We start from the raw sequence: 24,761 nt of genomic DNA, 5'->3' as shown, positions 1-24,761 counted from the left end.
TTTTCCTCCGCTCTAACCCCGCTTTTCTTGGTTTTCCTCCGCTCTAACCCCTTTTTCTTGGTTTTTCTCCGCTCTAACCCCGCTTTTCTTGGTTTTGATCCGTTCTAACCCCGCTTTTCTTGGTTTTCCTCCGCTCTAACTTCACTATTCTTGGTTTTCCATTGCTCTAACCCCGCTTTTCTTGGTTTTCCTCCGCTCTAATCCCGCTTTTCTTGGTTTTTCTCCGCTCCTACCCAGCTTTTCATCGTTTTTCTCCACTCTAGCCATGCCTTTCTCGGATTTCTGCTGCTCTAACCACGCTTTTCTTCGTTTTCTTCCATTCTAACTCTGCTTTATATGGTTTTCCTTTGCTCTAACCCTGCTTTTCTTGGTTTTCTTCCGCTCTAACCCCGTTTTCTTGGTTTTTCTCTGCTCTAACCCCGCTTTTCCTGGTTTTCCTCCTTTCTATCCTCGCTTTTCTTGGTTTTCCTTTGCTCTAACCCCGCTTTTCTTGGTTTTTCTCTGCTCTAACCCCGTTTCTCTTGGTTTTCCTCCGCACTTATTCCGCTTTTCTTGGTTTTCCTCCGCTCTAACCCGCTTTTCTTGGTTTTCCTCCGCACTAACCCCGCATTTCTTGGTTTTCCTCCGCTCTAATCCCGCCTTTCTTGGTTTTATTCCACTCTAACTCAGCTTTTCATGGTTTTTCTCCTCTCTAACCATGCTTTTCTCGGATTTCTGCTGCTCCAGCCACGCTTTTCTACGTTTTAATCCGTTCTAACTCTGCTTTTCTTGGCTTTCCTACGCTATAACCCCGCTTTTCTTGGTTTTCCTACGCTCTAACCCAGCTTTTCTTGGTTTTCCTCCGCACTAACTTCGCTTTTCTTGGTTTTCCTTTGCTCTAACTCTGCTTTTCTTGGTTTTCCTCCGCTCTAATCCCGCTTTTCTTTGTTTTCCTCCGCTCTAACCCAGCTTTTCTTGGTTTTCCTCCGCACTAACTTCGCTTTTCTTGGTTTTCCTTTGCTCTAACTCTGCTTTTCTTGGTTTTCATCCGCTCTAACCCCGCTTTTCTTCGTTTTCCTCTGCTCTAACCCGGCTTTTCTTGGTTTTCCTCCGCTATAACCCTGCTTTTCTTGGTTTTCCTACGCTCTAACCTAGCTTTTCTTGGTTTTCCTCCGCACTAACTTCGCTTTTCTTTGTTTTCCTCCGCTCTATCTCAGCTTTTCTTGGTTTTCCTCCGCTCTAATCCCGCTTTTCTTGGTTTTTCTCCGCTCCTACCCAGCTTTTCATCGTTTTTCTCCACTCTAGCCATGCCTTTCTCGGATTTCTGCTGCTCTAACCACGCTTTTCTTCATTTTCTTCCATTCTAACTCTGCTTTATTTGGTTTTCCTTTGCTCTAACCCTGCTTTTCTTGGTTTTCCTCCGCTCTAACCCCGTTTTCTTGGTTTTTCTCTGCTCTAACCCCGCTTTTCTTGGTTTTCCTCCCTTCTATCCTCGCTTTTCTTGGTTTTCCTTTGCTCTAACCCCGCTTTTCTTGGTTTTTCTCTGCTCTAACCCCGTTTCTCTTGGTTTTCCTCCGCACTTATTCCGCTTTTCTTGGTTTTCCTCCGCTCTAACCCGCTTTTCTTGGTTTTCTTCCGCACTAACCCCGCTTTTCTTGGTTTGCCTCTGCACTAACCCCGCCTTTCTTGGTTTTTCTCCACTCTAACTCAGCTTTTCATGGTTTTTCTCCTCTCTAACCATGCTTTTCTCGGATTTCTTCTGCTCCAACCACGCTTTTCTACGTTTTATTCCGTTCTAACTCTGCTTTACGTGGTTTTCCTCCGCTCTAACCCCGCTTTTCTTGGTTTTCCTCTGCTCTAACCCTGCTTTTCTTGGTTTTCCTACGCTATAACCCCGCTTTTCTTGGTTTTCCTATGCTCTAACCCAGCTTTTCTTGGTTTTCCTCCGCACTAACTTCGCTTTTCTTGGTTTTCCTTTGCTCTAACTCTGCTTTTCTTGGTTTTCCTCCGCTCTAATCCCGCTTTTCTTTGTTTTCCTCCTTTCTAACCCCGCTTTTCTTGGTTTTCCTCTGCTCTATCCCAGCTTTTCTTGGTTTTCCTACGCCCTAACCCAGCTTTTCTTGGTTTTCCTCCGCACTAACTTCGCTTTTCTTGGTTTTCCTTTGCTCTAACTCTGCTTTTCTTGGTTTTCCTCCGCTCTAATCCCGCTTTTCTTTGTTTTCCTCCTTTCTAACCCCGCTTTTCTTGTTTTTCCTCTGCTCTATCCCAGCTTTTCTTGGTTTTCCTCCCTTCTATCCCCGCTTTTCTTGGTTTTTCTCCGCTCTAACTCCGTTTCTCTTGGTTTTCCTCCGCTCTAACCGCGCTTTTCTTGGTTTTCCTCCGCTCTAACTCCGCTTTACTTGGTTTTCCTCAGCTCTAACCCCGCTTTTCTTGGTTTTCCTCCGCTCTAACCCCGCTTTTCTTGGTTTTCCTCCGCTCTAACCCCGCTTTTCTTGGTTTTCCTCCGCTCTCACTCCGCTTTTCTTGGTTTTCCTCCGCACTAACCCCGCTTTTCTTGGTTTTTCTCCACTCTAACCCAGCTTTTCTTGGTTTTTCTCCACTCTAACCATGCTTTTCTCGGATTTCTGCTGCTCTAACCGCGCTTTTCTTCGTTTTCCTCCTCTCTAACTTCTTTTTCTTAGTTTTCCTCCGCTCTAACCCCGCTTTTCTTGGTTATCCTCCGCACTTATTCCGCTTTTCTTGGTTTTCCTCCGCTCTAACTTCGCTTTTCTTGGTTTTCCTCCGCTCTAACCCCGCTTTTCTTGGTTTTCCTCCGCACTAACCCCGCTTTTCTTGGTTTTTCTCCACTCTAACCCAGCTTTTCTTGGTTTTTCTCCACTCTAACCATGCTTTTCTCGGATTTCTGCTGCTCTAACCGCGCTTTTCTTCGTTTTCCTCCTCTCTAACTTCTTTTTCTTAGTTTTCCTCCGCTCTAACCCCGCTTTTCTTGGTTATCCTCCGCACTTATTCCGCTTTTCTTGGTTTTCCTCCGCTCTAACTTCGCTTTTCTTGGTTTTCCTGCGCTCTAACCCCGCTTTTCTTGGTTTTCCTCCGCTCTAACCCCGCTTTTCTTGGTTTTCCTCCGCTCTAACCCCTTTTTCTTGGTTTTTCTCCGCTCTAACCCCGCTTTTCTGTGTTTTCCTCCTTTCTATCCTCGCTTTTTTTGGTTTTTCTGCGCTCTAACCCCGCTTTTCTTGGTTTTTCTCTGCTCTAACCCCGTTTCTCTTGGTTTTCCTCCGCTCTAACACCGCTTTTCATGGTTTTCCTCCGCTCTAACCCCGCTTTTCTTGGTTTTCCTCCGCAATAACCCCGCTCTTCTTGGTTTTCCTCTGCACTAACCCCGCTTTTCTTGGTTTTTCTCCACTCTAACCCAGCTTTTCATGGTTTTTCTCCACTCTAACCATGCTTTTCTCGGATTTCTGCTGCTCCAACCACGCTTTTCTACGTTTTATTCCGTTCTAAATCTGCTTTACTTGGTTTTCATCCGCTTTAACCCCGATTTTCTTGGTTTTCCTCTGCACTAACCCTGGTTTTCTTGGTTTTCCTACGCTATAACCCCGCTTTTCTTGGTTTTCCTACGCTCTAACCCAGCTTTTCTTGGTTTTCCTCCGCACTAACTTCGCTTTTCTTGGTTTTCCTTTGCTCTAACTCTGCTTTTCTTGGTTTTCCTCCGCTCTAATCCCGCTTTTCTTTGTTTTCCTCCTCTCTAACCCCGCTTTTCTTGGTTTTCCTCTGCTCTATCCCAGCTTTTCTTGGTTTTCCTCCCTTCTATCCCCGCTTTTCTTGGTTTTTCTGCGCTCTAACTCCGTTTCTCTTGGTTTTCCTCCGCTCTAACACCGCTTTTCTTGGTTTTCCTCTGCTCTAACCCCGCTTTTCTTTTTTTCCTCCGCTCTAACCCCGCTTTTCTTGGTTTTCCTCGCTCTAACCCCGCTTTACTTGGTTTTCCTCAGCTCTAACCCCGCTTTTCTTGGTTTTCCTCCGCTCTAACCCCGCTTTTCTTGGTTTTCCTCCGCTCTAACCCCGCTTTTCTTGGTTTTCCTCCACTCTAACCCCGCTTTTCTTGGTTTTCCTCCGCACTAACCCCGCTTTTCTTGGTTTTTCTCCACTCTAACCCAGCTTTTCTTGGTTTTTCTCCACTCTAACCATGCTTTTCTCGGATTTCTGCTGCTCTAACCCCGCTTTTCTTGGTTTTTCTCTGCTCTAACCCCGTTTCTCTTGGTTTTCCTCCGCACTTATTCCGCTTTTCTTGGTTTTCCTCCGCTCTAACCCGCTTTTCTTGGTTTTCCTCCGCACTAACCCCGCTTTTCTTGGTTTGCCTCCGCACTAACCCCGCCTTTCTTGGTTTTTCTCCACTCTAACTCAGCTTTTCATGGTTTTTCTCCTCTCTAACCATGCTTTTCTCGGATTTCTTCTGCTCCAACCACGCTTTTCTACGTTTTATTCCGTTCTAACTCTGCTTTACTTGGTTTTCCTCCGCTCTAACCCGGCTTTTCTTGGTTTTCCTCTGCTCTAACCCTGCTTTTCTTGGTTTTCCTATGCTATAACCCCGCTTTTCTTGGTTTTCCTACGCTCTAACCCCGTTTTTCTTGGTTTTCCTCCGCACTAACTTCGCTTTTCTTGGTTTTCCTTTGCTCTAACTCTGCTTTTCTTGGTTTTCCTCCGCTCTAATCCCGCATTTCTTTGTTTTCCTCCTATCTAACCCCGCTTTTCTTGGTTTTCCTCTGCTCTATCCCAGCTTTTCTTGGTTTTCCTACGCCCTAACCCAGCTTTTCTTGGTTTTCCTCCGCACTAACTTCGCTTTTCTTGGATTTCCTTTGCTCTAACTCTGCTTTTCTTGGTTTTCCTCTGCTCTAATCCCGCTTTTCTTTGTTTTCCTCCTTTCTAACCCCGCTTTTCTTGTTTTTCCTCTCCTCTATCCCAGCTTTTCTTGGTTTTCCTCCCTTCTATCCCCGCTTTTCTTGGTTTTTCTCCGCTCTAACTCCGTTTCTCTTGGTTTTCCTCCGCTCTAACACCGCTTTTCTTGGTTTTCCTTTGCTCTAACCCCGCTTTTCTTGGTTTTCCTCTGCTCTAACCCCGCTTTTCTTCGTTTTCCTCCGCTCTAACCCCGCTTTTCTTGGTTTTCCTCCGCTCTAACTCCGCTTTACTTGGTTTTCCTCAGCTCTAACCCCGCTTTTCTTGGTTTTCCTCCGCTCTAACCCCGCTTTTCTTGGTTTTCCTCCGCTCTAACCCCGCTTTTCTTGGTTTTCCTCCGCTCTCACCCCGCTTTTCTTGGTTTTCCTCCGCACTATCCCCGCTTTTCTTGGTTTTTCTCCACTCTAACCCAGCTTTTCTTGGTTTTTCTCCACTCTAACCATGCTTTTCTAGGATTTCTGCTGCTCTAACCGCGCTTTTCTTGGTTTTCCTCCTCTCTAACTTCTTTTTCTTGGTTTTACTCCGCTCTAACCCCGCTTTTCTTGGTTATCCTCCGCACTTATTCCGCTTTTCTTGGTTTTCCTCCGCTCTAACTTCGCTTTTCTTGGTTTTCCTCCGCTCTAACCCCGCTTTTCTTGGTTTTCCTCCGCTCTAACCCCGCTTTTCTTGGTTTTCCTCCGCTCTAACCCCGCTTTTCTTGGTTTTCCTCCACTCTAACCCCGTTTTCTTGGTTTTTCTCCGCTCTAACCCCGCTTTTCTTGGTTTTCCTCCTTTCTATCCTCGCTTTTCTTGGTTTTTCTGCGCTCTAACCCCGCTTTTCTTGGTTTTTCTCTGCTCTAACCCCGTTTCTCTTGGTTTTCCTCTGCTCTAACCCTGCTTTTCTTGGTTTTCCTACGCTATAACCCCGCTTTTCTTGGTTTTCCTACGCTCCAACCCAGCTTTTCTTGGTTTTCCTCCGCACTAACTTCGCTTTTCTTGGTTTTCCTTTGCTCTAACTCTGCTTTTCTTGGTTTTCCTCCGCTCTAATCCCACTTTTCTTTGTTTTCCTCCTTTCTTACCCCGCTTTTCTTGGTTTTCCTCTGCTCTATCCCAGCTTTTCTTGGTTTTCCTCCCTTCTATCCCCGCTTTTCTTGGTTTTTCTCCGCTCTAAACCCGTTTCTCTTGTTTTTCCTCCGCTCTAACACCGCTTTTCTTGGTTTTCCTTTGCTCTAACCCCGCTTTTCTTGGTTTTCCTCCGCTCTAACCCAGCTTTTCTTGTTTTTCCTCAGCTGTAACCCCACTTTTCATGCTTTTCCTCCGCTCTAACCCCGCTTTTCTTGGTTTTCCTCCTTTCTAACCTTGCTTTTCTTGGTTTTCCTTTGCACTTATTCTTCTTTTCTTGGTTTTCCTCCGCTCTAACTCTGCTTTTCTTGGTTTTCCTCCGCTCTAACACTGCTTTACTTGGTTTTCCTCCGCACTAACCCCATTTTTCTTGGTTTTCCTCTGCACTAACCCCGCTTTTCTTGGTTTTTCTCCGCTCTAACCCAGCTTTTAAACGATTTTCTCCACTCTAACCATGCTTTTCTCAGATTTCTGCTGCTCCAACCACGCTTTTCTATGTTTTATTCCGTTGTAACTTTGCTTTACTTGGTTTTCCTCCGCTCTAACCCCGCTTTTCTTGGTTTTCCTCTGCTCTAACCCCGCTTTTCTTGGTTTTCCTTCGCTATAACCCTGCTTTTCTTGGTTTTCCTACGCTCTAACCCAGCTTTTCTTGGTTTTCCTCCGCACTAACTTCGGTTTTCTTTGTTTTCCTCCTTTCTAACCCCGCTTTTCTTGGTTTTCCTCCGCTCTATCCCAGCTTTTCTTGGTTTTCCTCCGCTCTATCCCAGCTTTTCTTGGTTTTCCTCCGCTCTAACCCCGCTTTTCTTGGTTTTCATCCGCTCTAACCCCGCTTTTCTTGGTTTTCCTCCGCTCTAACTTCACTATTCTTGGTTTTCCATTGCTCTAACCCCGCTTTTCTTGGTTTTCCTCCGCTCTAATCCCGCTTTTCTTGGTTTTTCTCCGCTCCTACCCAGCTTTTCATCGTTTTTCTCCACTCTAGCCATGCTTTTCTCGGATTTCTGCTGCTCTAACCACGCTTTTCTTCGTTTTCTTCCATTCTAACTCTGCTTTACTTGGTTTTCCTCCGCTCTAACCTCGCTTTTCTTGGTTTTCCTCTGCTCTAACCCCGCTTTTCTTGTTTTTCCTCCCATCTATCCTCGCTTTTCTTGGTTTTCCTACGCTCTAACCCAGCTTTTCTTGGTTTTCCTCCACACTAACTTCGCTTTTCTTGGTTTTCCTCCGATCTAACCCTGCTATACTTGGTTTTCCTCCGCTCTAACGCCGCTTTTCTTGGTTTTCCTCCTTTCTAACCCCTCTTTTCTTGGTTATCCTCCGCTCTAATCCCGCTTTTCTTGGTTTTCCTCCGCTCTAACTTCGCTTTTCTTGGTTTTCCTCCGCTCTAACCCCGCTTTTCTTGGTTTTGATCCGTTCTAACCCCGCTTTTCTTGGTTTTCCTCCGCTCTAACCCCGCTTTTCTTGCTTTTCCTCCGCTCTATCTTCGCTTTTCTTGGTTTTCCTTTGCTCTAACCCTGCTTTTCTTGGTTTTTCTTTGCTCTAACCCCGATTTTCTTGGTTTTCCTCCGCTCTATCACCGCTTTTCGTGGTTTTCCTACGCTCTATCACCACTTTTCTTGGTTTTCCTCCGCTCTATCACCGCTGTTCTTGGTTTTCCTACGCTCTAACACCACTTTTCTTGGTTTACCTTCGCTCTAACCCCGCTTTTCTTGGTTTTCCTCTGCTCTAACCCCGCTTTCCTTGGTTTTCCTTCGCTAGAACCCCGCTTTTCTTGGTTTTCCTACGCTCTAACCCAGCTTTTCTTGGTTTTCCTCCGCTCTAACCCCGTTTTCTTGGTTTTTCTCCTCTCTAACCCCGCTTTCCTTGATTTTCCTCCCTTCTATTCTCGCTTTTCTTGGTTTTTCTTCACTCTAACACCGCTTTCCTTTTTTTTTCTCCGCTCTAACTCCGTTTCTCTTGGTTTTCCTCCGCTCTATCACCGCTTTTCTTGGTATTCCTACGCTCTAACACCACTTTTCTTGGTTTTCCTCCGCTCTAACCCCGCTTTCCTTGGTTTTCCTTCGCTATAACCCCGCTTTCCTTGGTTTTCCTACGCTCTAACCCAGCTTTTCTTGGTTTTCCTTTGCTCTAACCCCGCTTTTCTTGGTTTTCCTTTGCTCTAACCCTGATTTGTTGGTTTTTCTCTGCTCTAACGCCGCTTTTCTTGGTTATCCTCCCTTCTATCCCTGCTTTTCTTGGTTTTTCTCCGCTCTAACCCCGTTTCTCTTGATTTTCCTCTTCTCTAACCCCTCTTTTCTTGGTTTTCCTCCGCACTAACCCCGCTTTTCTTGGTTTTTCTCCCATCTAACCCAGCTTTTCATGGTTTTTCTCCACTCTAGCCATGCTATTCTCAGATTTCTGCTGCTCTAACCGCGCTTTTCTTCGATTTCTTCCTCTCTAACTTCTTTTTCTTGGTTTTCCTCCGCTCTAACCCCGCTTTTCTTTGTTATCCTGTGCACTTATTCCGCTTTTCTTTGTTTTCCTCCGCTCTAACTTCGCTTTTCTTGGTTTTCCTCCACTCTAACCCAGCTTTTCTTGGTTTTCCTCCGCACTAACCCCTCTTTTCTTGGTTTTCCTCCGCACTAACCCCTTTTTTCTTGGTTTTCCTCTGCACTAACCCCGCTTTTCTTGGTTTTTCTCCGCTCTAACCCAGCTTTTCAACGTTTTTCTCCACTCTAACCATGCTTTTCTCGGATTTCTGCTGCTCCAACAACGCTTTTCTATGTTTTATTCCGTTGTAACTTTGCTTTACTTGGTTTTCCTCCGCTCTAACCCCGCTTTTCTTCGTTTTCCTCTGCTCTAACCCCGCTTTTCTTTGTTTTCCTCCGCTATAACCCTGCTTTTCTTGGTTTTCCTCTGCTCTAATCCCGCTTTTCTTGGTTTTTCTCCGCTCCTACCCAGCTTTTCATCGTTTTTCTCTACTCTAGCCATGCTTTTCTCGGATTTCTGCAGCTCTAACCACGCTTTTCTTCGTTTTCTTCCATTTTAACTCTGCTTTTCTTGGTTTTCCTCTGCTCTAACCCCGCTTTTCTTGTTTTTCCTCCCTTCTATCCCCGCTTTTCTTGGTTTTCCTACGCTCTAACCCAGCTTTTCTTGGTTTTCCTCCACACTAACTTCGCTTTTCTTGGTTTTCCTTTGCTCTAACGCTGCTATACTTGGTTTTCCTCCGCTCTAACGCCGCTTTTCTTGGTTTTCCTCCTTTCTAACCCCTCTTTTCTTGGTTATCCTCCGCTCTAACCCCGCTTTCCTTGGTTTTCCTTCGCTATAACCCCGCTTTTCTTGGTTTTCCTACGCTCTAACCCAGCTTTTCTTGGTTTTCCTCCGCTCTAACCCCGCTTTTCTTGGTTTTCCTTTGCACTTGTTCCGCTTTTCTTGGTTTTCCTCCGCTCTAACCCAGCTTTTCCTGGTTTTCCTTTGCTCTAACCCTGTTTTTGTTGGTTTTTCTCTGCTCTAACGCCGCTTTTCTTGGTTTTCCTCCCTTCTATCCCTGCTTTTCTTGGTTTTTCTCCGCTCTAACCCCGTTTTCTTGGTTTTCCTCTTCTCTAACCCCTCTTTTCTTGGTTTTCCTCCGCACTAACCCCGCTTTTCTTGGTTTTTCTCCGATCTAACCCAGCTTTTCATGGTTTTTCTCCACTCTAGCCATGCTATTCTCAGATTTCTGCTGCTCTAACTGCGCTTTTCTTCGTTTTCTTCTTCTCTAACTTCTTTTTCTTGGTTTTCCTCCGCTCTAACACCACTTTTCTTGGTTATCCTGTGCACTTATTCCGCTTTTCTTGGTTTTCCTCCGCTCTAACTTCGCTTTTCTTGGTTTTCCTCCACTCTAACCCCGCTTTTCTTGGTTTTCCTCCGCTCTAACCCGGCTTTTCTTGGTTTTCCTCCGCTCTAACCCCGCTTTTCTTGGTTTTCCTTTGCACTTGTTCCGCTTTTCTTGGTTTTCCTCCGCTCTAACCCAGCTTTTCCTGGTTTTCCTTTGCTCTAACCCTGTTTTTGTTGGTTTTTCTCTGCTCTAACGCCGCTTTTCTTGGTTTTCCTCCCTTCTATCCCTGCTTTTCTTGGTTTTTCTCCGCTCTAACCCCGTTTTCTTGGTTTTCCTCTTCTCTAACCCCTCTTTTCTTGGTTTTCCTCCGCACTAACCCCGCTTTTCTTGGTTTTTCTCCGATCTAACCCAGCTTTTCATGGTTTTTCTCCACTCTAGCCATGCTATTCTCAGATTTCTGCTGCTCTAACTGCGCTTTTCTTCGTTTTCTTCCTCTCTAACTTCTTTTTCTTGGTTTTCCTCCGCTCTAACCCCGCTTTTCTTGGTTATCCTGTGCACTTATTCCGCTTTTCTTGGTTTTCCTCCGCTCTAACTTCGCTTTTCTTGGTTTTCCTCCACTCTAACCCCGGTTTTCTTGGTTTTCCTCCGCTCTAACCCGGCTTTTCTTGGTTTTCCTCCGCTCTAACCCCGCTTTCCTTGGTTTTCCTTTGCACTTGTTCCGCTTTTCTTGGTTTTCCTCCGCTCTAACCCAGCTTTTCCTGGTTTTCCTTTGCTCTAACCCTGTTTTTGTTGGTTTTTCTCTGCTCTAACGCCGCTTTTCTTGGTTTTCCTCCCTTCTATCCCTGCTTTTCTTGGTTTTTCTCCGCTCTAACCCCGTTTTCTTGGTTTTCCTCTTCTCTAACCCCTCTTTTCTTGGTTTTCCTCCGCACTAACCCCGCTTTTCTTGGTTTTTCTCCGATCTAACCCAGCTTTTCATGGTTTTTCTCCACTCTAGCCATGCTATTCTCAGATTTCTGCTGCTCTAACTGCGCTTTTCTTCGTTTTCTTCCTCTTTAGCTTCTTTTTCTTGGTTTTCCTCCGCTCTAACCCCGCTTTTCTTGGTTATCCTGTGCACTATTCCGCTTTTCTTGGTTTTCCTCCGCTCTAACTTCGCTTTTCTTGGTTTTCCTCCACTCTAACCCCGCTTTTCTTGGTTTTCCTCCGCTCTAACCCGGCTTTTCTTGGTTTTCCTCCGCTCTAACCCCGCTTTTCTTGGTTTTCCTCCGCACTAACCCCTCTTTTCTTGGTTTTCCTCCGCACTAACCCCTTTTTTCTTGGTTTTCCTTTGCACTAACCCCGCTTTTCTTGGTTTTTCTCCGCTCTAACCCAGGTTTTCTTGGTTTTTCTCCACTCTAACCATGCTTTTGTCACATTTCTGCTGCTCCAACCACGCTTTTCTACGTTTTATTCCGTTCTAACTTTGCTTTACTTGGTTTTCCTTCGATCTAACCCCGCTTTTCTTCGTTTTCCTCTGCTCTAACCCCGCTTTTCTTGGTTTTCCTCCGCTATAACCCTGATTTTCTTGGTTTTCCTACGCTCTAACCCAGCTTTTCTTGGTTTTCCTCCACACTAACTTCGCTTTTCTTTGTTTTCCTCCTTTCTAACCCCGCTTTTCTTGGTTTTCCTCCGCTCTAACTTCGCTTTTCTTGGTTTTCCTCCACTCTAACCCCGCTTTTCTTGGTTTTCCTACGCTCTAACCCCGCTTTTCTTGGTTTTCCTCCGCTCTATCTTCGCTTTTCTTGGTTTTCCTTTGCTCTAACCCTGCTTTTCTTGGTTTTTCTTTGCTCTAACCCCGCTTTTCTTGGTTTTCCTCTTCTCTATCACCGCTTTTCGTGTTTTTCCTACGCGCTATCACCACTTTTCTTGGTTTTCCTCCGCTCTATCACCGCTTTTCTTGGTTTTCCTACGCTCTAACACCACTTTTCTTGGTTTCCCTTCGCTCTAACCCCGCTTTTCTTGGTTTTCCTCCGCTCTAACCCCGCTTTCCTTGGTTTTCCTTCGCTATAACCCCGCTTTTCTTGGTTTTCCTACGCTCTAACCCAGCTTTTCTTGGTTTTCCTCCGCTCTAACCCCGCTTTTCTTGGTTTTCCTTTGCACTTGTTCCGCTTTTCTTGGTTTTCCTCCGCTCTAACCCAGCTTTTCCTGGTTTTCCTTTGCTCTAACCCTGTTTATGTTGGTTTTTCTCTGCTCTAACGCCGCTTTTCTTGGTTTTCCTCCCTTCTATCCCTGCTTTTCTTGGTTTTTCTCCGCTCTAACCCCGTTTTCTTGGTTTTCCTCTTCTCTAACCCCTCTTTTCTTGGTTTTCCTCCGCACTAACCCCGCTTTTCTTGGTTTTTCTCCGATCTAACCCAGCTTTTCATGGTTTTTCTCCACTCTAGCCATGCTATTCTCAGATTTCTGCTGCTCTAACTGCGCTTTTCTTCGTTTTCTTCCTCTCTAACTTCTTTTTCTTGGTTTTCCTCCGCTCTAACCCCGCTTTTCTTGGTTATCCTGTGCACTTATTTTGCTTTTCTTGGTTTTCCTCCGCTCTAACTTCGCTTTTCTTGGTTTTCCTCCACTCTAACCCCGCTTTTCTTGGTTTTCCTCCGCTCTAACCCGGCTTTTCTTGGTTTTCCTCCGCTCTAACCCCGCTTTTCTTGGTTTTCCTTTGCACTTGTTCCGCTTTTCTTGGTTTTCCTCCGCTCTAACCCAGCTTTTCCTGGTTTTCCTTTGCTCTAACCCTGTTTTTGTTGGTTTTTCTCTGCTCTAACGCCGCTTTTCTTGGTTTTCCTCCCTTCTATCCCTGCTTTTCTTGGTTTTTCTCCGCTCTAACCCCGTTTTCTTGGTTTTCCTCTTCTCTAACCCCTCTTTTCTTGGTTTTCCTCCGCACTAACCCCGCTTTTCTTGGTTTTTCTCCGATCTAACCCAGCTTTTCATGGTTTTTCTCCACTCTAGCCATGCTATTCTCAGATTTCTGCTGCTCTAACTGCGCTTTTCTTCGTTTTCTTCCTCTTTAACTTCTTTTTCTTGGTTTTCCTCCGCTCTAACCCCGCTTTTCTTGGTTATCCTGTGCACTATTCCGCTTTTCTTGGTTTTCCTCCGCTCTAACTTCGCTTTTCTTGCTTTTCCTCCACTCTAACCCCGCTTTTCTTGGTTTTCCTCCGCTCTAACCCGGCTTTTCTTGGTTTTCCTCCGCTCTAACCCCGCTTTTCTTGGTTTTCCTCCGCACTAACCCCTCTTTTCTTGGTTTTCCTCCGCACTAACCCCTTTTTTCTTGGTTTTCCTTTGCACTAACCCCGCTTTTCTTGGTTTTTCTCCGCTCTAACCCAGGTTTTCTTGGTTTTTCTCCACTCTAACCATGCTTTTGTCACATTTCTGCTGCTCCAACCACGCTTTTCTGCGTTTTATTCCGTTCTAACTTTGCTTTACTTGGTTTTCCTTCGATCTAACCCCGCTTTTCTTCGTTTTCCTCCGCTCTAACCCCGCTTTTCTTGGTTTTCCTCCGCTATAACCCTGATTTTCTTGGTTTTCCTACGCTCTAACCCAGCTTTTCTTGGTTTTCCTCCGCACTAACTTCGCTTTTCTTGGTTTTCCTCCTTTCTAACCCCGCTTTTCTTGGTTTTCCTTTGCTCTAACCCCGCTTTTCTTGGTTTTCATCCGCTCTAACCCCGTTTCTCTTGGTTTTCCTCTTCTCTAACCCCTCTTTTCTTGGTTTTCCTCCGCACTAACCCCGCTTTTCTTGGTTTTCCTCCGGTCTATCTTCGCTTTTCTTGGTTTTTCTCCGATCTAACCCAGCTTTTCATGGTTTTTCTCCACTCTAGCCATGCTATTCTCAGATTTCTGCTGCTCTAACCGCGCTTTTCTTCGTTTTCTTCCTCTCTAACTTCTTTTTCTTGGTTTTCCTCCGCTCTAACCCCGCTTTTCTTGGTTATCCTGTGCACTTATTCCGCTTTTCTTGGTTTTCCTCCACTCTAACTTCGCTTTTCTTGGTTTTCCTCCACTCTAACCCCGCTTTTCTTGGTTTTCCTCCGCTCTAACCCCGCTTTTCTTGGTTTTCCTCTGCTCTAACCCCGCTTTTCTTGGTTTTCCTCCGCACTAACCCCTCTTTTCTTGGTTTTCCTCCGCACTAACCCTTTTTTCTTGGTTTTCCTTTGCACTAACCCCGCTTTTCTTGGTTTTTCTCCACTCTAACCCAGCTTTTCAACATTTTTCTCCACTCTAACCATGCTTTTCTCAGATTTCTGCTGCTCCAACCACGCTTTTCTACGTTTTATTCCGTTCTAACTTTGCTTTACTTGGTTTTCCTCCGCTGTAACGCCGCTTTTCTTGGTTTTCCTCCTTTCTAACCCCTCTTTTCTTGGTTATCCTCCGCTCTAACCCCGCTTTTCTTGGTTTTCCTCCGCTCTAACTTCGCTTTTCTTGGTTTTCCTCCGCTCTAACCCCGCTTTTCTTGGTTTTCCTACGCTCTAACACCGCTTTTCTTGGTTTTCCTCGGCTCTAATCCCGCTTTTCTTGGTTTTCCTCCGCTCTATCTTCGCTTTTCTTGGTTTTCCTTTGCTCTAACCCTGCTTTTCTTGGTTTTTCTTTGCTCTAACCCCGCTTTTCTTGGTTTTCCTCCGCTCTATCACTGCTTTTCGTGGTTTTCCTACGCGCTATCACCACTTTTATTGGTTTTCCTCCGCTCTATCACCGCTTTTCTTGGTTTTCCTACGCTCTATCACCACTTTTCTTGGTTTTCCTTCGCTCTAACCCCGTTTCTCTTGGTTTTCCTTCGCACTAACCCCCCTTTTCTTGGTTTTCCTCCGCACTAACCCCGCTTTTCTTGGTTTTTCTCCGATCTAACCCAGCTTTTCATGGTTTTTCTCCACTCTAGCCATGCTATTCTCAGATTTCTGCTGCTCTAACCGCGCTTTTCTTCGTTTTCTTCCTCTCTAACTTCTTTTTCTTGGTTTTCCTCCGCTCTAACCCCGCGTTTCTTGGTTATCCTGTGAACTTATTCCGCTTTTCTTGGTTTTCCTCCGCTCTAACTTCGCTTTTCTTGGTTTTCCTCCACTCTAACCCCGCTTTTCTTGGTTTTCCTCCGCTCTAACCCCGCTTTTCTTGGTGTTCCTCTGCGCTAACCCCGCTTTTCTTGGTTTTCCTCCGCACTAACCCCTCTTTTCTTGGTTTTCCTCCGCACTAACCCCTTTTTTCTTGGTTTTCCTTTGCACTAACCCCGCTTTTCTTGGTTTTTCTCCGCTCTAACCCAGCTTTTCAACGTTTTTCTCCACTCTAACCATGCTTTTCTCAGATTTCTGCTGCTCCAACCACGCTTTTCTACGTTTTATTCCGTTCTAACTTTGCTTTACTTGGTTTTCCTCCGATCTAACCCCGCTTTTCTTCGTTTTCCTCTGCTCTAACCCCGCTTTTCTTGGTTTTCCTCCGCTATAACCCTGCTTTTCTTGGTATTCCTACGCTCTAACCCAGCTTTTCTTGGTTTTCCTCCGCACTAACTTCGCTTTTCTTTGTTTTCCTCCTTTCTAACCCCGCTTTTCTTGGTTTTCCTCCGCTCTAACCCCGCTTTTCTTGGTTTTCATCCGCTCTAACCCCGCTTTTCTTGGTTTTCCCCCGCTCTAACTTCACTATTCTTCGTTTTCCATTGCTCTAACCCCGCTTTTCTTGGTTTTCCTCCGCTCTAATCCCGCTTTTCTTGGTTTTTCTCCGCTCTAACCCAGCTTTTCATCGTTTTTCTCCACTCTAGCCATGCTTTTCTCGGATTTCTGCTGCTCTAACCACGCTTTTCTTCGTTTTCTTCCATTCTAACTCTGCTTTACTTGGTTTTCCTCCGCTCTAACCTCGCTTTTCTTGGTTTTCCTCTGCTCTAACCCCGCTTTTCTTGTTTTTCCTCCCTTCTATCCCCGCTTTTCTTGGTTTTCCTTCGCTCTAACCCAGCTTTTCTTGGTTTTCCTCCACACTAACTTCGCTTTTCTTGGTTTTCCTTTGCTCTAACACTGCTATACTTGGTTTTCCTCCGCTCTAACGCCGCTTTTCTTGGTTTTCCTCCTTTCTAACCCCTCTTTTCTTGGTTATCCTCCGCTCTAACCCCGCTTTTCTTGGTTTTCCTCCGCTCTAACTTCGCTTTTCTTGGTTTTCCTCCGCTCTAACCCCGCTTTTCTTGGTTTTCCTACGCTCTAACATCGCTTTTCTTGGTTTTCCTCTGCTCTAACCCCGCTTTTCTTGGTTTTCCTCCGCTCTAACCCCGCTTTTCTTGGTTTTCCTACGCTCTAACCCAGCTTTTCTTGGTTTTCCTCCGCTCTAACCCCGCTTTTCTTGGTTTTCCTCCGCCTATCACCGCTTTTCGTGGTTTTCCTAGGCTCTATCACCACTTTTCTTGGTTTTCCTCCGCTCTATCACCGCTTTTCTTGGTTTTCCTACGCTCTAACACCACTTTTCTTGGTTTTCCTCCGCTCTAACCCCGCTTTTCTTGGTTTTCCTCCGCTCTAACCCCGCTTTCCTTGGTTTTCCTTCGCTATAACCCCGCTTTTCTTGGTTTTCCTACGGTCTAACCCAGGTTTTCTTGGTTTTCCTCCGCTCTAACCCCGCTTTTCTTGGTTTTCCTACGCTCTAACATCGCTTTTCTTGGTTTTCCTCTGCTCTAACCCCGCTTTTCTTGGTTTTCCTCTGCTCTAACCCCGCTTTTCTTGGTTTTCCTACGCTCTAACCCAGCTTTTCTTGGTTTTCCTCCGCTCTAACCCCGCTTTTCTTGGTTTTCCTCCGCCTATCACCGCTTTTCGTGGTTTTCCTAGGCTCTATCACCACTTTTCTTGGTTTTCCTCCGCTCTATCACCGCTTTTCTTGGTTTTCCTACGCTCTAACACCACTTTTCTTGGTTTTCCTCCGCTCTAACCCCGCTTTTCTTGGTTTTCCTCCGCTCTAACCCCGCTTTCCTTGGTTTTCCTTCGCTATAACCCCGCTTTTCTTGGTTTTCCTACGGTCTAACCCAGGTTTTCTTGGTTTTCCTCCGCTCTAACCCCGCTTTTCTTGGTTTTCCTCCGCTCTAACTTCACTATTCTTCGTTTTCCATTGCTCTAACCCCGCTTTTCTTGGTTTTCCTCCGCTCTAATCCCGCTTTTCTTGGTTTTTCTCCGCTCTAACCCAGCTTTTCATCGTTTTTCTCCACTCTAGCCATGCTTTTCTCGGATTTCTGCTGCTCTAACCACGCTTTTCTTCGTTTTCTTCCATACTAACTCTGCTTTACTTGGTTTTCCTCCGCTCTAACCTCGCTTTTCTTGGTTTTCCTCCGCTCTTACCCCGCTTTTCTTGGTTTTCCTCTCCTCTATCCCCGCTTTTCTTGGTTTTCCTTCGCTCTAACCCAGCTTTTCTTGGTTTTCCTCCACACTAACTTCGCTTTTCTTGGTTTTCCTTTGCTCTAACACTGCTATACTTGGTTTTCCTCCGCTCTAACGCCGCTTTTCTTGGTTTTCCTCCTTTCTAACCCCTCTTTTCTTGGTTATCCTCCGCTCTAACCCCGCTTTTCTTGGTTTTCCTCCACTCTAACTTCGCTTTTCTTGGTTTTCCTCCGCTCTAACCCCGCTTTTCTTGGTTTTCCTACGCTCTAACCCCGCTTTTCTTTGTTTTCCTCCGCTCTAACCCCGCTTTTCTTGGTTTTCCTCCGCTCTATCTTCGCTTTTCTTGGTTTTCCTTTGCTCTAACCCCGCTTTTCTTGGTTTTTCTTTGCTCTAACCCCTCTTTTCTTGGTTTTCCTCCGCCTATCACCGCTTTTCATGGTTTTCCTACGCTCTATCACAACTTTTCTTGGTTTTCCTCCGCTCTATCACCGCTTTTATTGGTTTTCCTACGCTCTAACACCACTTTTCTTGGTTTTCCTCGGCTCTAACCCCGCTTTTCTTGGTTTTCCTCCGCTCTAACCCCGCTTTCCTTGGTTTTCCTTCGCTATAACCCCGCTTTTCTTTGTTTTCCTACGGTCTAACCCAGGTTTTCTCGGTTTTCCTCCGCTCTAACCCCGCTTTTCTTGGTTTTCCTCCGCTCTAACCCCGCTTTTCTTGGTTTTTCTCCGCTCTAACCCCGATTTTCTTGGTTTTCCTCCGCTCTAACCCCGCTTTTCTTGGCTTTCCTCCGCTCTAACCCCGCTTTTCTTGGTTTTCCTCCACACTAACCCCGATTTTCTTGGTTTTTCTCCACTCTAACCCAGCTTTTCTTGGTTTTTCTCCACTCTAACCATGCTTTTCTCGGATTTCTGCTGCTCTAATCGCGCTTCTCTTGGTTTTCCTCCACTCTAACTTCTTTTTCTTGGTTTTCCTCCGCTCTAACCCCGCTTTTCTTGGTTATCCTCCGCACTTATTCCGCTTTTCTTGGTTTTCCTCCGCTCTAACTTCGCTTTTCTTGGTTTTCCTCCGCTCTAACCCCGCTTTTCTTGGTTTTCCTCCGCTCTAACCCCGCTTTACTTAATTTTCCTCCGCTCTAACCCCGTTTTCTTGGTTTTTCTCCGCTCTAACCCCGCTTTTCTTGGTTTTCCTCCCTTCTATCCTCGCTTTTCTTGGTTTTTCTGCGCTCTAACCCCGCTTTTCTTGGTTTTTCTCCGCTCTAACCCCTCTTTTCTTGGTTATCCTCCGCTCTAACCCCGCTTTTTTTGGTTTTCCTCCGCTCTAACCCCGCTTTTCTTGGTTTTCCTCCGCTCTAACCCAGCTTTTCTTGGTTTTCCTTCGCTCTAACTTCGCTTTTCTTGGTTTTCCTTTGCTCTAACCCTGCTTTTCTTGGGTTTCCTCCGCTCTAACCCCGCTTTTCTTGGTTTTCCTCTTTTCTAACTCCTCTTTTCTTGGTTTTCCTCGGCTCTATCCCAGCTTTTCTTGGTTTTCCTCCGCTGTAACCCCGCTTTTCTTGGTTTTCCTCCGCTCTAACCCCGCTTTTCTTGGTTTTCCTCCCTTCTATCCTCGCTTTTCTTCGTTTTTCTGCGCTCTAACCTTGCTTTTCTTGGTTTTTCTTTGCTCTAACCCCGTTTCTCTTGGTTTTTCTCCACTCTAACCATGCTTTTCTCGGATTTCTTCTGCTCTAACCGCGCTTTTCTTCGTTTTCTTCCACTCTAAATTCTTTTTCTTGGTTTTCCTCCGCTCTAACTTCGCTTTTCTTCGTTTTCCTCCGCTCTAACCCCGCTTTACTTGGTTTTCCTCCGCTCTAACCCCGCTTTTCTTGGTTTTTCTCCGCTCTAACCCCGCTTTTCTTGGTTTTCCTCCGCTATAACCCCTCTTTTCTAGGTTTTCCTCCGCTCTAACCCCGCTTTTCTTGGTTTTCCTCCGCTCTATCTTCGCTTTTCTTGGTTTTCCTTTGCTCTAACCCTGCTTTTCTTGGGTTTCCTCCGCTCTAACCCCGCTTTTCTTGGTTTTTCTCTTTTCTAACCCCTCTTTTCTTGGTTTTCCTCCGCTCTATCCCAGCTTTACTTGGTTTTCCTCCACTCTAACCCCGCTTTTCTTGGTTTTCCTCTGAACTTGTTCCGCTTTTCTTGGTTTTCCTCCGCTCTAACCCAGATTTTCTTCGTTTTCCTTTGCTCTAACCCTTTTTTTGTTGGTTTTTCTCTGCTCTAACGCCGCTTTTCGTGGTTTTCCTTTGTTCTATCCCTGCTTTTCTTGGTTTTCCTCCGCTCTAACCCCGCTTTTCTTGGTTTTCCTACGCTCTAACATCGCTTTTCTTGGTTTTCCTCTGCTCTAACCCCGCTTTTCTTGGTTTTCCTCTGCTCTAACCCCGCTTTTCTTGGTTTTCCTACGCTCTAACCCAGCTTTTCTTGGTTTTCCTCCGCTCTAACCCCGCTTTTCTTGGTTTTCCTCCGCCTATCACCGCTTTTCGTGGTTTTCCTAGGCTCTATCACCACTTTTCTTGGTTTTCCTCCGCTCTATCACCGCTTTTCTTGGTTTTCCTACGCTCTAACACCACTTTTCTTGGTTTTCCTCCGCTCTAACCCCGCTTTTCTTGGTTTTCCTCCGCTCTAACCCCGCTTTCCTTGGTTTTCCTTCGCTATAACCCCGCTTTTCTTGGTTTTCCTACGGTCTAACCCAGGTTTTCTTGGTTTTCCTCCGCTCTAACCCCGCTTTTCTTGGTTTTCCTCCGCTCTAACTTCACTATTCTTCGTTTTCCATTGCTCTAACCCCGCTTTTCTTGGTTTTCCTCCGCTCTAATCCCGCTTTTCTTGGTTTTTCTCCGCTCTAACCCAGCTTTTCATCGTTTTTCTCCACTCTAGCCATGCTTTTCTCGGATTTCTGCTGCTCTAACCACGCTTTTCTTCGTTTTCTTCCATACTAACTCTGCTTTACTTGGTTTTCCTCCGCTCTAACCTCGCTTTTCTTGGTTTTCCTCCGCTCTTACCTTGCTTTTCTTGGTTTTCCTCTCCTCTATCCCCGCTTTTCTTGGTTTTCCTTCGCTCTAACCCAGCTTTTCTTGGTTTTCCTCCACACTAACTTCGCTTTTCTTGGTTTTCCTTTGCTCTAACACTGCTATACTTGGTTTTCCTCCGCTCTAACGCCGCTTTTCTTGGTTTTCCTCCTTTCTAACCCCTCTTTTCTTGGTTATCCTCCGCTCTAACCCCGCTTTTCTTGGTTTTCCTCCACTCTAACTTCGCTTTTCTTGGTTTTCCTCCGCTCTAACCCCGCTTTTCTTGGTTTTCCTACGCTCTAACCCCGCTTTTCTTTGTTTTCCTCCGCTCTAACCCCGCTTTTCTTGGTTTTCCTCCGCTCTATCTTCGCTTTTCTTGGTTTTCCTTTGCTCTAACCCCGCTTTTCTTGGTTTTTCTTTGCTCTAACCCCTCTTTTCTTGGTTTTCCTCCGCCTATCACCGCTTTTCATGGTTTTCCTACGCTCTATCACAACTTTTCTTGGTTTTCCTCCGCTCTATCACCGCTTTTATTGGTTTTCCTACGCTCTAACACCACTTTTCTTGGTTTTCCTCGGCTCTAACCCCGCTTTTCTTGGTTTTCCTCCGCTCTAACCCCGCTTTCCTTGGTTTTCCTTCGCTATAACCCCGCTTTTCTTTGTTTTCCTACGGTCTAACCCAGGTTTTCTCGGTTTTCCTCCGCTCTAACCCCGCTTTTCTTGGTTTTCCTCCGCTCTAACCCCGCTTTTCTTGGTTTTTCTCCGCTCTAACCCCGATTTTCTTGGTTTTCCTCCGCTCTAACCCCGCTTTTCTTGGCTTTCCTCCGCTCTAACCCCGCTTTTCTTGGTTTTCCTCCACACTAACCCCGATTTTCTTGGTTTTTCTCCACTCTAACCCAGCTTTTCTTGGTTTTTCTCCACTCTAACCATGCTTTTCTCGGATTTCTGCTGCTCTAATCGCGCTTCTCTTGGTTTTCCTCCACTCTAACTTCTTTTTCTTGGTTTTCCTCCGCTCTAACCCCGCTTTTCTTGGTTATCCTCCGCACTTATTCCGCTTTTCTTGGTTTTCCTCCGCTCTAACTTCGCTTTTCTTGGTTTTCCTCCGCTCTAACCCCGCTTTTCTTGGTTTTCCTCCGCTCTAACCCCGCTTTACTTAATTTTCCTCCGCTCTAACCCCGTTTTCTTGGTTTTTCTCCGCTCTAACCCCGCTTTTCTTGGTTTTCCTCCCTTCTATCCTCGCTTTTCTTGGTTTTTCTGCGCTCTAACCCCGCTTTTCTTGGTTTTTCTCCGCTCTAACCCCTCTTTTCTTGGTTATCCTCCGCTCTAACCCCGCTTTTTTTGGTTTTCCTCCGCTCTAACCCCGCTTTTCTTGGTTTTCCTCCGCTCTAACCCAGCTTTTCTTGGTTTTCCTTCGCTCTAACTTCGCTTTTCTTGGTTTTCCTTTGCTCTAACCCTGCTTTTCTTGGGTTTCCTCCGCTCTAACCCCGCTTTTCTTGGTTTTCCTCTTTTCTAACTCCTCTTTTCTTGGTTTTCCTCGGCTCTATCCCAGCTTTTCTTGGTTTTCCTCCGCTGTAACCCCGCTTTTCTTGGTTTTCCTCCGCTCTAACCCCGCTTTTCTTGGTTTTCCTCCCTTCTATCCTCGCTTTTCTTCGTTTTTCTGCGCTCTAACCTTGCTTTTCTTGGTTTTTCTTTGCTCTAACCCCGTTTCTCTTGGTTTTTCTCCACTCTAACCATGCTTTTCTCGGATTTCTTCTGCTCTAACCGCGCTTTTCTTCGTTTTCTTCCACTCTAAATTCTTTTTCTTGGTTTTCCTCCGCTCTAACTTCGCTTTTCTTCGTTTTCCTCCGCTCTAACCCCGCTTTACTTGGTTTTCCTCCGCTCTAACCCCGCTTTTCTTGGTTTTTCTCCGCTCTAACCCCGCTTTTCTTGGTTTTCCTCCGCTATAACCCCTCTTTTCTAGGTTTTCCTCCGCTCTAACCCCGCTTTTCTTGGTTTTCCTCCGCTCTATCTTCGCTTTTCTTGGTTTTCCTTTGCTCTAACCCTGCTTTTCTTGGGTTTCCTCCGCTCTAACCCCGCTTTTCTTGGTTTTTCTCTTTTCTAACCCCTCTTTTCTTGGTTTTCCTCCGCTCTATCCCAGCTTTACTTGGTTTTCCTCCACTCTAACCCCGCTTTTCTTGGTTTTCCTCTGAACTTGTTCCGCTTTTCTTGGTTTTCCTCCGCTCTAACCCAGATTTTCTTCGTTTTCCTTTGCTCTAACCCTTTTTTTGTTGGTTTTTCTCTGCTCTAACGCCGCTTTTCGTGGTTTTCCTTTGTTCTATCCCTGCTTTTCTTGGTTTTCCTCCGCTCTAACCCCGCTTTTCTTGGTTTTCCTACGCTCTAACATCGCTTTTCTTGGTTTTCCTCTGCTCTAACCCCGCTTTTCTTGGTTTTCCTCTGCTCTAACCCCGCTTTTCTTGGTTTTCCTACGCTCTAACCCAGCTTTTCTTGGTTTTCCTCCGCTCTAACCCCGCTTTTCTTGGTTTTCCTCCGCCTATCACCGCTTTTCGTGGTTTTCCTAGGCTCTATCACCACTTTTCTTGGTTTTCCTCCGCTCTATCACCGCTTTTCTTGGTTTTCCTACGCTCTAACACCACTTTTCTTGGTTTTCCTCCGCTCTAACCCCGCTTTTCTTGGTTTTCCTCCGCTCTAACCCCGCTTTCCTTGGTTTTCCTTCGCTATAACCCCGCTTTTCTTGGTTTTCCTACGGTCTAACCCAGGTTTTCTTGGTTTTCCTCCGCTCTAACCCCGCTTTTCTTGGTTTTCCTCCGCTCTAACTTCACTATTCTTCGTTTTCCATTGCTCTAACCCCGCTTTTCTTGGTTTTCCTCCGCTCTAATCCCGCTTTTCTTGGTTTTTCTCCGCTCTAACCCAGCTTTTCATCGTTTTTCTCCACTCTAGCCATGCTTTTCTCGGATTTCTGCTGCTCTAACCACGCTTTTCTTCGTTTTCTTCCATACTAACTCTGCTTTACTTGGTTTTCCTCCGCTCTAACCTCGCTTTTCTTGGTTTTCCTCCGCTCTTACCCCGCTTTTCTTGGTTTTCCTCTCCTCTATCCCCGCTTTTCTTGGTTTTCCTTCGCTCTAACCCAGCTTTTCTTGGTTTTCCTCCACACTAACTTCGCTTTTCTTGGTTTTCCTTTGCTCTAACACTGCTATACTTGGTTTTCCTCCGCTCTAACGCCGCTTTTCTTGGTTTTCCTCCTTTCTAACCCCTCTTTTCTTGGTTATCCTCCGCTCTAACCCCGCTTTTCTTGGTTTTCCTCCACTCTAACTTCGCTTTTCTTGGTTTTCCTCCGCTCTAACCCCGCTTTTCTTGGTTTTCCTACGCTCTAACCCCGCTTTTCTTTGTTTTCCTCCGCTCTAACCCCGCTTTTCTTGGTTTTCCTCCGCTCTATCTTCGCTTTTCTTGGTTTTCCTTTGCTCTAACCCCGCTTTTCTTGGTTTTTCTTTGCTCTAACCCCTCTTTTCTTGGTTTTCCTCCGCCTATCACCGCTTTTCATGGTTTTCCTACGCTCTATCACAACTTTTCTTGGTTTTCCTCCGCTCTATCACCGCTTTTATTGGTTTTCCTACGCTCTAACACCACTTTTCTTGGTTTTCCTCGGCTCTAACCCCGCTTTTCTTGGTTTTCCTCCGCTCTAACCCCGCTTTCCTTGGTTTTCCTTCGCTATAACCCCGCTTTTCTTTGTTTTCCTACGGTCTAACCCAGGTTTTCTCGGTTTTCCTCCGCTCTAACCCCGCTTTTCTTGGTTTTCCTCCGCTCTAACCCCGCTTTTCTTGGTTTTTCTCCGCTCTAACCCCGATTTTCTTGGTTTTCCTCCGCTCTAACCCCGCTTTTCTTGGCTTTCCTCCGCTCTAACCCCGCTTTTCTTGGTTTTCCTCCACACTAACCCCGATTTTCTTGGTTTTTCTCCACTCTAACCCAGCTTTTCTTGGTTTTTCTCCACTCTAACCATGCTTTTCTCGGATTTCTGCTGCTCTAATCGCGCTTCTCTTGGTTTTCCTCCACTCTAACTTCTTTTTCTTGGTTTTCCTCCGCTCTAACCCCGCTTTTCTTGGTTATCCTCCGCACTTATTCCGCTTTTCTTGGTTTTCCTCCGCTCTAACTTCGCTTTTCTTGGTTTTCCTCCGCTCTAACCCCGCTTTTCTTGGTTTTCCTCCGCTCTAACCCCGCTTTACTTAATTTTCCTCCGCTCTAACCCCGTTTTCTTGGTTTTTCTCCGCTCTAACCCCGCTTTTCTTGGTTTTCCTCCCTTCTATCCTCGCTTTTCTTGGTTTTTCTGCGCTCTAACCCCGCTTTTCTTGGTTTTTCTCCGCTCTAACCCCTCTTTTCTTGGTTATCCTCCGCTCTAACCCCGCTTTTTTTGGTTTTCCTCCGCTCTAACCCCGCTTTTCTTGGTTTTCCTCCGCTCTAACCCAGCTTTTCTTGGTTTTCCTTCGCTCTAACTTCGCTTTTCTTGGTTTTCCTTTGCTCTAACCCTGCTTTTCTTGGGTTTCCTCCGCTCTAACCCCGCTTTTCTTGGTTTTCCT

Source organism: Coturnix japonica, chromosome 3 (genome assembly GCF_054131305.1).
Source record: "Coturnix japonica strain WE chromosome 3, WE-NBRP24, whole genome shotgun sequence".
Taxonomy (NCBI): domain Eukaryota; kingdom Metazoa; phylum Chordata; class Aves; order Galliformes; family Phasianidae; genus Coturnix; species Coturnix japonica.
This window is presented reverse-complemented; position numbering follows the sequence as displayed.